The sequence below is a fragment of the Lactuca saligna genome, chromosome 1 (genome assembly GCF_052625555.1).
Source record: "Lactuca saligna cultivar CGN05327 chromosome 1, ASM5262555v1, whole genome shotgun sequence".
Classification (NCBI taxonomy): Eukaryota; Viridiplantae; Streptophyta; class Magnoliopsida; order Asterales; family Asteraceae; genus Lactuca; species Lactuca saligna.
Genome location: NC_136417.1, coordinates 145,772,991 through 145,783,758, shown reverse-complemented (window position 1 = coordinate 145,783,758; position 10,768 = coordinate 145,772,991).

Here is a 10,768-nt window from a genome sequence, read left to right as displayed (position 1 = left end):
TATCACAGAAAATTTCCATCGGCTCCTTTATGGATGGTATAAATCCAAGGTCTCCAATGAAGTTCTTCAACCATATAGCCTCCTTTGACACTTCACTTGCCGCAATGTACTCTGATTCACATGTTGAATCAGCTACGGTCTCCTGCTTGGAACTTTTCCAAGTCACTGCTCCTCCATTAAGGGTAAAGACCCAGCCCGACTATGATCGGTAACTATCCCAATCCGTATGAAAACTAGTGTCACTATACCCTCGTACCCTTAAGTCATCACTCCCATTGAGGACTAGGAACCATTCCTTGGTCCTTCGTAGGTACTTAAGAATATTCTTAACTGCAATCCAATGAGCTCTACCAGGATTCCTTTGATATCTAATGACCATGCTCAAAGCGAAGGCCACATCAGGGCGAGTACAAGTCATAGCATACATAATAGAGCCGACTACGGAAGCGTAAGGTACTCGGCTCATATCATCTATCTCTTCCTCTGTACTCAGGCTCTGAGTGTTACTCAACTTGGTATTGCTTTGGATTGGCAACTCCCCTTTCTTGGAATTTTCCATACTAAAATGCTTTAGTACCTTATCCAAGTATGTATCCTGACTGAGTCCTATCAGTCTCTTTTCCCTGTTTCTTACTATCTTGATTCCCAGAATATAAGCAGCCTCGTCGAGGTCCTTCATAGCAAAACATTTCCCAAGCCAGGACTTCACCTCTTGCAAGGTTGGGATGTCGTTTCCTATGAGCAGTTTGTCATCGACATACAATATGAGGAAGATCACTATACTCCCACTAGCATTGACATATACACAAGATTCATCTTCTCTTTGCAGAAAGCCAAACTCTTTAACTTTCTCGTCAAAACAAAGATTCCATCTGCGAGATGCTTGTTTCAATCCATAAATGGATTTCTCAAGCTTACACACTCTATTTGGATGCTTCGCATCGACAAAAGCCTCTGGCTGATTCATATACACATCATCAGCAACTTCCCATTAAGGAAAGCACTTTTCACGTCCATCTGCCAGATTTCATAATCATGAAATGCAGCTATTTCAAGCATTACTCTAATAGACTTTATCTTCGCAACTGGTGAGAAGGTCTCATCATAGTCAACTCAGGGAGTTTGAGTAAAGCCCTTCGAACCCAAACGCGCTTTATAAGTGTGAACATTACCATCCATGTCTATCGTCTTCTTGAAGATCCACTTGCACCCGACTGTCTTACGACCCAGTACATTATCAACCAAGTTCCAAACTTGGTTGTTGTACATGGACTGAATCTCGCTGTCCATCTTTTCTTTCCATTTAGCAGACTCTGGGCATGCCATGGCTTCCTTGTAGCTACTAGGTTCGTCCAAATTTACTAGTGTACTATCACTAATAAATTTATCCCCTTCAGTAGTAATATGAAATCCATACAACTGGGGTGGAATGCTAACCCTACTAGAACGTCTAAGAGGTAAGAACTCATCAACGGGTTCAACAGGAATTTCTTCCTCGGGTTGAGCACCAGTGTTGGAAGTTCCTTCATCGCTTTATTCTTGAACCTCTTCAAGATCAATTTTCCTCCCACTATCTCCTTGGCTTATCAATTCCCTTTCTCGGAAAACTCCTCTTTTAGCAACGAAGACAACATTGGAATTTGGTCTATAGAAAATATAGCCAAAAGACTTATGTGGGTAGCCAATGAAATAACACTTCTCACTAGGAGGTTCGAGCTTGTCGTGAGTCTCTCGTCTTACGAAAGCCTCGCAACCCTAAACCTTAATATGTGCTAACGAGGGAGCTTTCTTTGTCCACATCTCGTGAGGAGTCTTGGTAACCTTCTTGGTGGGAACTAAGTTAAGGATGTGGGCGACAATCTCTAAGGCATACCCCCAGAAAGATATTGGTAACGAAGTCTGACTTATCATAGAACGAACCATGTCCAACAAGGTTCATTACGTCTCTCAGCCACACCATTCAATTGTGGCATTCTCGGAGGAGTCAATTGCGAAACAATTTTGCATTCTTTTAGATAGTCGTGAAACTCAAGACTTAGGTACTCTCCTCCTCGGTCTAACCAAAGCATCTTGATTTTCCTACCCAGCTAATTCTCCACTTCATTCTTAAACTCTTTGAACTTTTCAAAGGTTTCCGACTTTTGCTTGATTAAGTAGATATATACATATCTGCTATAATCATCTGTAAAAGTCATGTAGATGCGGCAAGCATCCCTTGTGGTGGATCTAAAGGGCCCACACACATCCGTGTGTATGAGATCCAATGGACCTTCACCCCTTTCACAAGTACCAGTAAAGGGTGACGTGGTCATCTTCCCAAGTAAACAAGATTCACATGCGACATCATCCCTAATGTCTAATGACTCCAACACTCCATCCTTTTGGAGTTGGGCTATGCGTTTCTTGTTGACATGGCCAAGGCGACAATGCCACAAGCATGCTTTGTCTACTCTAGTAGAAGAATAAATATTCAATACATCATTTCCTAAATTATCAACAACCATCACAGATTCATAAATCCCATTTCAAGGTAATGCATTGAAATAAAAGACACCATTCAAATAAACATTAATAGAACCATTACTATTATCAAAAGAATATATGATACCTTATCTAAACAATCCATGAAATGAAATAATGTTTCTTGCCATATCTGGCGAATAACAGAAATTTTCAAAATCTAACCCTAACCCATTACTCATCACTAAAGAATAAACACCGACTCTGGTCACAGGCGAAAATCTTCTATTTCCCATAATCAAGTTTATCTTCCCATGTTCCATCTCCCTACTTCTTCTTAGGCCTTACAAATTAGAACAAATGTGGTAACCACACCCTGTATCAAGAACCCATGAAGTAGCAAATGATGAGTTATTAGATTTAATAGAATACATACCTGCGAAGGTGGGCTTAATCTTCTCATCCTTTATGTCTTGCAGATATTGAGGGCAGCTTCGTTTCCAGTGGCCCTTCTTGTGGTAGTAATAGCACTCTGCTTCTTTGGGTTCAGAAGAGGGTTTGACCGAACCAGCTTTGGTTCCACTAGAGCAGGAACCATCTTGGGTCTTACCTTTATGGTGGCCATTACATGGAGCCTTTCTCTTCTTTCTCTTTCCTTGACTAATTGCCAACACGGGAGCAGCCACAGCAGGGGATGGTGCAATAGATTTGTCTTTGAGGTTGCTCTCAGCAGTCCTTGGAGCTTGCTCAAGGAGACCTCTTCCTTATTCATGTGGTAGGTCATTCTGAACTGGTTGTAGCATGAAGGCAAGGAGTGGAGGATTATGTCGATAGCCAAATCCTCATCAAACTTAATATTAAGTTTGAGAATACGATCAACATACCTCTGCATTTTCTGCAAATGAGACATTAGGGATTCTACACTCCCCATCTTAGCGGTGATCATGTTAGTAATGATCTCATAGCGCTCTTGCCTCGCGCTTTGCTGGTACCGGTCCAGCAAATCCTGATGCATTTCATACGGATACATGTCCTCATAGGACTTTTGGAGTTCGAGGTTCATGGTGGCCAGCATGATGCAATGAACTTTCGTAGCATCATGCTCGTGGGCCTCAAAGGCGGAAAACTCTTCAAGAGTAGCAACATCTGCGATGATCTTCTCAAGCTTTTCATTGAGGACATATTCTTTGTCCTCGTAGCAAGTGATCATGCGAATATACCACATCCACTCGTTAAAGTTTGAGCTATCAAATGTCACCTTTTGAAATAGTTTCATCAACGAGAATGACCCAGAAGCTTTGTTGTTGTTATTTGCAGACATCTAAAAAAGAAAAGGAACAAAAGTTTGATTAGAAATGAGTCGCTAATTAAACACCCAAATGAGAAATTAGAGTTAGGACCCAACAACATTATTTACAACTTAGAAAGGGATGGCGTACTCTAAAATTAAATAATTTGAAGGTAAGTGAATGACGATTCACTAATTCTCACCATGAAAAACAAAAAAGAGATTAAGTTTTAAATGTATTTGGAAACTCCTAGATCTTTTAGATTCATTGAACTTTTCAATGGCATGTTTAAATCTCGATATGCACTTCAAATTTGTGACTGGGATGCAAAGGATCACAAACAAGTTGTGAATAACCATGTGAATCAACATGATGCAGTCAATTTCTCTATCACCTAATCAATGTGTCGGTAAACCACACACACTCCATTGATCTATGACAAACATCGAGTCACCCTTCGCCACCAATGTCAATCCCAAATTAGTGTGCCGGTTAACCACGCACGCTCCACTAACTTTTGACAAGGGTATAAAGTGTAATTACATGGAGTAGCATCATTTTCACATTTTTCCCTAGAGTAACTAAGATTGGGAATTTGTAAAAACATTGTAGTTACTTTGTATCTTACATTATACTTTTAATGAGGGGAGCATTGCCCTATCCTACCCATTCGCCTAATGACCCTCAACCAGTCAAGCAAGTGGTGGGTGTGAGTGTACACCCATTAAGCGCCATTTTACAGGCAGCAACCTTATACCCACCTTGTAACACCCGTAGATCCGGGCTAGTCAATTTAGAGGCAATAGGGGTCGAAAATGACTTTTCGACAAAATATTATTAAGAATAAATAATCTCAACCAAGTTTTCGTATATGTTACAAGGTTTCCGTACATATAAAGAGCGTCGAAATCCGAGTTATAACGAAGAAGTTATGGCCCGTCGAAGTTTTACGGCAAAACCGGCACGGCCCCGGGAGACGTAACTAGTGAATTTATGATAGAGCTTCTTTTAGCCTTAATAATCTAAATGAAAGTCATAGAATATGTTAACCTGAGAGCGTCCATAAAAAGAACGCCCAAATCTGACTTCTTATGAGGAAGTTGTGATATTTCGAAGTTTCGGCTTAGCGGTGTACAACCCAAAGTTCGATTATTAGATCAAGCGGTTTTTAGCTGACACAACCTAAACGAGAATCAAAGATATTGTTATTAGTAGCGTAACGATAAAAAGACAGGCGAAAATGGACATCGGATAAAGAAGTTATGAGAATTTTAACGGATCAATCATGTCCCGTTCTGTTAAAAATATAACTTTAAAAATAAAGTCAACATTAGCCGACGGAGTCTAAACGAAAGTTGTAGAGTACGTCTCCACCTACACGTGGATATAAATAATGTCAAAAACGGAGTTTGTATGAACGAGTTACAAATTATAATAGCATATTTGCGTATTAAAATAAAGTACAAATCATATATACGTACACATATATATACATATGTATATATCATTAGAAAGGTATCGACGATTCGGTCATTATAAGACTAATGTTGAGTTCTTTCGACATTAGTTTAGTGCAAATATCATTAAATCTATTTAAAATAGTATTATGAAGGGGTGTTTAGTTGTTTATGTAACTATAAGGTCATTAAGTAATTATGTAGGGTAGTTTTTGTAAATTCAATTACTATAAATAAGAGGCTTGGGCTCTCATATTTCTTGCACCATTCTCTTGATTCAAGAGTCTTTCTCTCCTTATCCCCCGAGCATTTCGGTCCCTCGTGATTCGACTTCTCTTTCTGTAGTTTTAGTATAGTAAGGTGAGCGCTGAAGCGCTGCACGAATCTTTCTTAGAAAGATTCAGCGACGAAGTTCTGCCCCTGCAGAGCCCGACTCCTAGCTAAAATCCCCTTGTAAGTAAGTTATGCTTACCCTATTTTAAATATAGTTTATATTTAAAATTAGTATTGTTATTATAAATTTATAATAAATATTTGAGCTATTATTATGACTTATATAAGTGTCGTTATAATATCTTTTTAAGTACTCGCGGTACGGGGAATCTGGTTTAAAGGGTCGCATAGGGTTGTTGGATTTCAGAATTGCTATACGCCAAAATGGTCTTGCCCTCCGGTGTTTTATGTCTGGCCCATGTCTGTACATAGTGGTAGGAAAGTATTGTTTAAACACTTATCTAATAATAATAATAAGACTAATAATTAGTCACGGTAATATTAGACTAAAATCTAGTGGTGATAATACTAGGTTTCGTCGAAGGAAATTATTTTAAAGTAAACGAAAAAAGCGTTGTCCGAGTACCGAGTCACCACCTTCTCAGGTGAGTGCATAGTTACTTTCATCGTACAAATAGATATGAAGTATTTAATATAAATTACGTGTTGTGAGTGCATAGTTACTTTCAGCTTACACATAGATATGAAGTATTTTATATAAATTACGTGTTGTGTGTGCATATTATTTGTATACTTTCTATCTATGTTGGATGAACAATTTTATACATGTTTTAAATTATTTAAACTGTATATGTGTTTTATATCTACAAAATGTGTTGGGTAAAACATGGGTAGACGTAATAGTTGTTGTGTGACAAAATAAAATAATGAGAGGCCTCGTTATAGATGTTAATGATGATCCAGTCATCTAGCGGAGTATAGATGACGACCACGGACTATTCTAGACAGTCCAGTGGAACACTAGCAGGCTCGCAACCTGTAGGTGTTTATTCGAACTGTGTGTTTATTTGAACTGTGTGATCACCAAATGTAGTCCATCCCCCACATGGTTGCCTTAAGGGCATTTATTGCTGAGGAATCCCCTTAGCAGTAGTGTCCATCCCGATGATAGTCCATAGACTAGGTCCCTTGTGTTAGATGTCTTAGGGACGTAAAGTGAGGATAACGAGAATGGGTAATCGGGTTTATTTTGTTTGATAAATTTAATAAACTTATTTATTGTGGGTTGAAAACCCTATGTGCTCACCAGGCTCCCAAGCCTGACCCCCTCAGTTTCTTGTATTACAGGAGTGGCGCATGAGCATAGATGTGATGTCTTGGGATAAGAGATTAATGGATTTTAGGCCTGTAAATACGGAGTAATGTAGTAAGGCCTATTTTGTATTGTTTATACTTATGTACTGTATCGAACATGACATCTCGAGTCTTTTTAATGAAATACATTTCTATAGAAATGCTTTTGATAAATCTTTATCATAATATTGTTTTGGGACAAATTCTGCAACTCTTTTATTAAAAGATTACTCTGATTTTGAAATAAAGTATAAACAAAACCGGTTTTTTCTGGCCGTGATTTTGGGGATGTCACAGTTGGTATCAGTGCATTATTTTAAGCGAACTAGGAATTTGTAGGATTTCTAGACTTAAACTTAGAATGCTAAGCGATGATTGTGAGTTGTGAGCACTAGCTTATTTTAGGAATTATGCCTAAAATGCTTTTATGTGCTAAATGCTTTGTGCCTGACATGCTATTATTTGTTCGGATCTATGGTCTGTTGCCCACCGGATCTGGAAACCTTATGTGTTTAGAATTCTAAGCGTTTAACTACGATATTAGAACTAGCATATAAACATTTCGGAGTGATAAGGATGATTTAAACGTCAATCCTAAATAAAGATCTAGATTCACCTTATTCTGTGTATAGATCAAGATGGCAAGGACCTGTAGCGGAAACGTGAATGCAAATAGGAACCGAGATCAGCCCCCGGTGATACAGCAAACACCATTCGTAGTAGAAGTTGCACCCGAGCCAATCACAATGCCCGGAGTGCAAGCATTGTGCAGATGATGTTGGATCGGCAAATGGAGGAAACAAGGTGTTTACTTCAACAAGCTTGAGAGGAAATTACGATGCCTATTGAACAGCCTGAGCTGAATGACGGGCAGTCTGAGGAAGGGAACGACAGCAGGACCGTTCGTCAAGCTGATCCCCCGGTGATTAGGAGGAACAATCATGATGAAGGAGTCGAGAGGAATGGATGCAAGTACAAAGATTTTCTAACTTGCAAGCCATCGACTTTCACTGGGAAGGAAGATCCAATCGGGGTCATGGATTGGATCTCAGAGATGGAATTGGCCTTCATGACATGTGGTTGCAGAGGCAAGCTACAAACCACGTTTGTAGTACGTCAATTCAGAGTAGGCGCTGTTTGCTGGTGGAATACCCTAGGGAAGACTTTGAGCCCCAATGAGCCCCTGCAACTGGCATGGGCAGAGTTTCTGGTGCAATTTAAATGAAAGTACTGCTCAGCTCAAAACTTACTCAAGCTAGAGAACCAGTTCCTGACCTTGAAGAAAGGAAGCATGTCAATTGATGAATACACCAACAACTTCACAGAGAAGATGGAGTTCGCCTTGCGCCTTGTTCCAGATGAGCTGACGAAAATCGACAAGTACGTAAAGGGACATCCATGGGATTACACGGTGTCGGTGCGTCAGGCACTTACTCTGGAGGCAGCTATCTGGGCTGCCAAGTCTGTGGAAGATATGATTAAGGGAAGATCTGCCAACAAAATTGAGGTTAGCGAAAAGAGGAAGTTTGAGGGGTCTACGAGGCCTAATAAGAAGATCAAGTTTGGTTCAAAGGAGTTTAGCGGAGGAGGAAACAAAGTGAAATGGTGTGAGAACTGCAAGAAGAATCACTTTAGGAAATGTAGCGAAGAAGTGACTTGCTACAAGTTCGTGAAGATCAGACATTACACCAACGAGTGCACCGCCAGCAAACGGGTGTGTTACGAATGCCGTGAAGAAGGGCATGTTGCTAAGGATTGCCCGAAAAAGAAAGAGGCGGCAAGACCAAACATTCCGCCAAAACCAAAGGCAAGAGCATTTTATATGATCCTAGATGAAGCAACTGACGATGCAAGGAATCGGGAGTGAGGATGGATACATGGAGATCAAGTTATGAAGAAGCAATGTAGATAGTGTCATATGGTGTAGCCTAGTAGAGGCATAATCTAGGGTGAACTTGAACACCCATGTAATCGTTTCAAGGAATAATATAAAACTTTTCGTTTTGATATTTTATGTGTTAAGTTTCTATGTGATTTTCTTCCATGGTGACTTGGAAAACTACGGGACAATACTTGGGACGAGTATGAGTAGCTGTGAAAGGTAGTAGAGGCCTATACTACCGGAAGCATATGACTCACACTTGGATCAGGGAAAGTCACAAGGTTACCAAGAAACTAGTAATTGATTTTGTTTTATTCAAGTATGTCATTACCATTGTTTCGGTAATGACTAAGAAGATTGATGTTATCCCGACCCTAGTGGTCATATCACATTGAGTCTGACTACGATGAGTAGGTTACGTGGTTCAGAGAACCAAGTTTGATGTAGCATCCGACTTATCATATAAACAACTCATATTTAAAATATTTTAAATTATCTATTGTTTTGGCAGAGATAAACATTAAAATAATATAAAATTCGGATTTTATCTTTCAAAAATGATTTAGGCATTAATCCCATGACAAAATAGCAACAAAATCCTGAAACCTTTCTGTCTGACGTCAAAACTTGTCGAGTCTACTTTGGAACTCCTCGAGTTCATCAAACTCGTCGATTTACTCATGGAACTCGTCGATTTCATCAAAGAGTTAGCACAAAAATTCGATTTTTAGCAACCAAACAATTAAAGCATCACATACAACTGAAAACAATCATGGCTCTGATACCACTGATGGGTTTTATGCATAAGAACAATCCTATGTCCTCATACAAACCCTAATGCTTGGATCTAGGTTTCTCTATTGTACATGCTTTGAATCCAAGACTTACAACCCTAGATCTATCATACAAAATTTGAAATTAACATCATGAAAATAGATCTAAGTCTTTACCTCTATCAAATAGCTTAAAATTCTTGTAGTCTTCTTGATCTTGAGCTTATAGTCACAATTGTAACTCCTCTAATGGTTCACAAACCCCACAAGAAAGAAGGCAATATCAGAGAGGGTGAGAGATGCTAAAATCGGCCCTAGAGTTCTCTTGGAATCAAGTGTAGCCGATTTTCATAGCCTAGGGGTCTTATTTATACTGCAGCCTGCTAGGGTTTCAGTCTAAACCCTAATGGACAGCTTAGCCACCAAGCATCCCAAGGTACCTTATGGAATAAGGCCTTAGATGAAAATATGATGGATCCCCATCATAATTTCGTTCCCTATTAATTCCATAAGGCTTCCTTAGCCCAAAACTCAGTTATCATACATTTAACAGTTTATACCCGTTTATTTAATTAATCTCTTTTAGTCACCAAATTAATTCCTAATTAATTTATAACCAATACTAATTAAATAAATATGATTTCTTCTTTAATATATTATTCTTATAATATATTAATAAACCATAATATTCTCTATCTCTCCTTAAATTACCTTGTCAAGTTGCTTTGGTGAAGGCAACCCAAAAGGACCATGCACAACCGGGTCAAGTACATACCAAATATAGTTACTGGCTTAGACACTAATCCAACACTTTTCTGCATGATTTATGGTATCTTCAATCATAAATTTGGGAGGGATTCATGGATGGCCATTTTGGGATGGCATATAATGGAAACTTGCATTTGGAATCGCAAGTGTATCCGTGTAAGGCATGCATTTTAGAGGTCAATGAGGTAAGTGGGAAAATATTTTGGTGTGTGATGTGAGTCGTGAGTTTCAGGTGAAAGGTATGATGTCATCGAGGGTTGTTAGGTTAGAACATCTCTATCTTTCAGGTTTTAGGAACCGGGTTAAATCTTTCTCCCGATTGTCTATAGCAACACATCATATTTGGGTGGGTTGAGGCAATCATGTTCTATGCAGTAGGACAAGATATCTGGTGCGGGATGACTGTAAGTTGTAGGCACGGACGCTTAAGGGGAGCGGTAGGGTAGAGGCGGTAGGCCAACAAACCCTGAGAATCTCATCCCGATGGTTAATTGGATTCGCCATGTTGGTATTCCATCCCGAGGCAGATCGGGCCAGTCATGGGTGATTGTG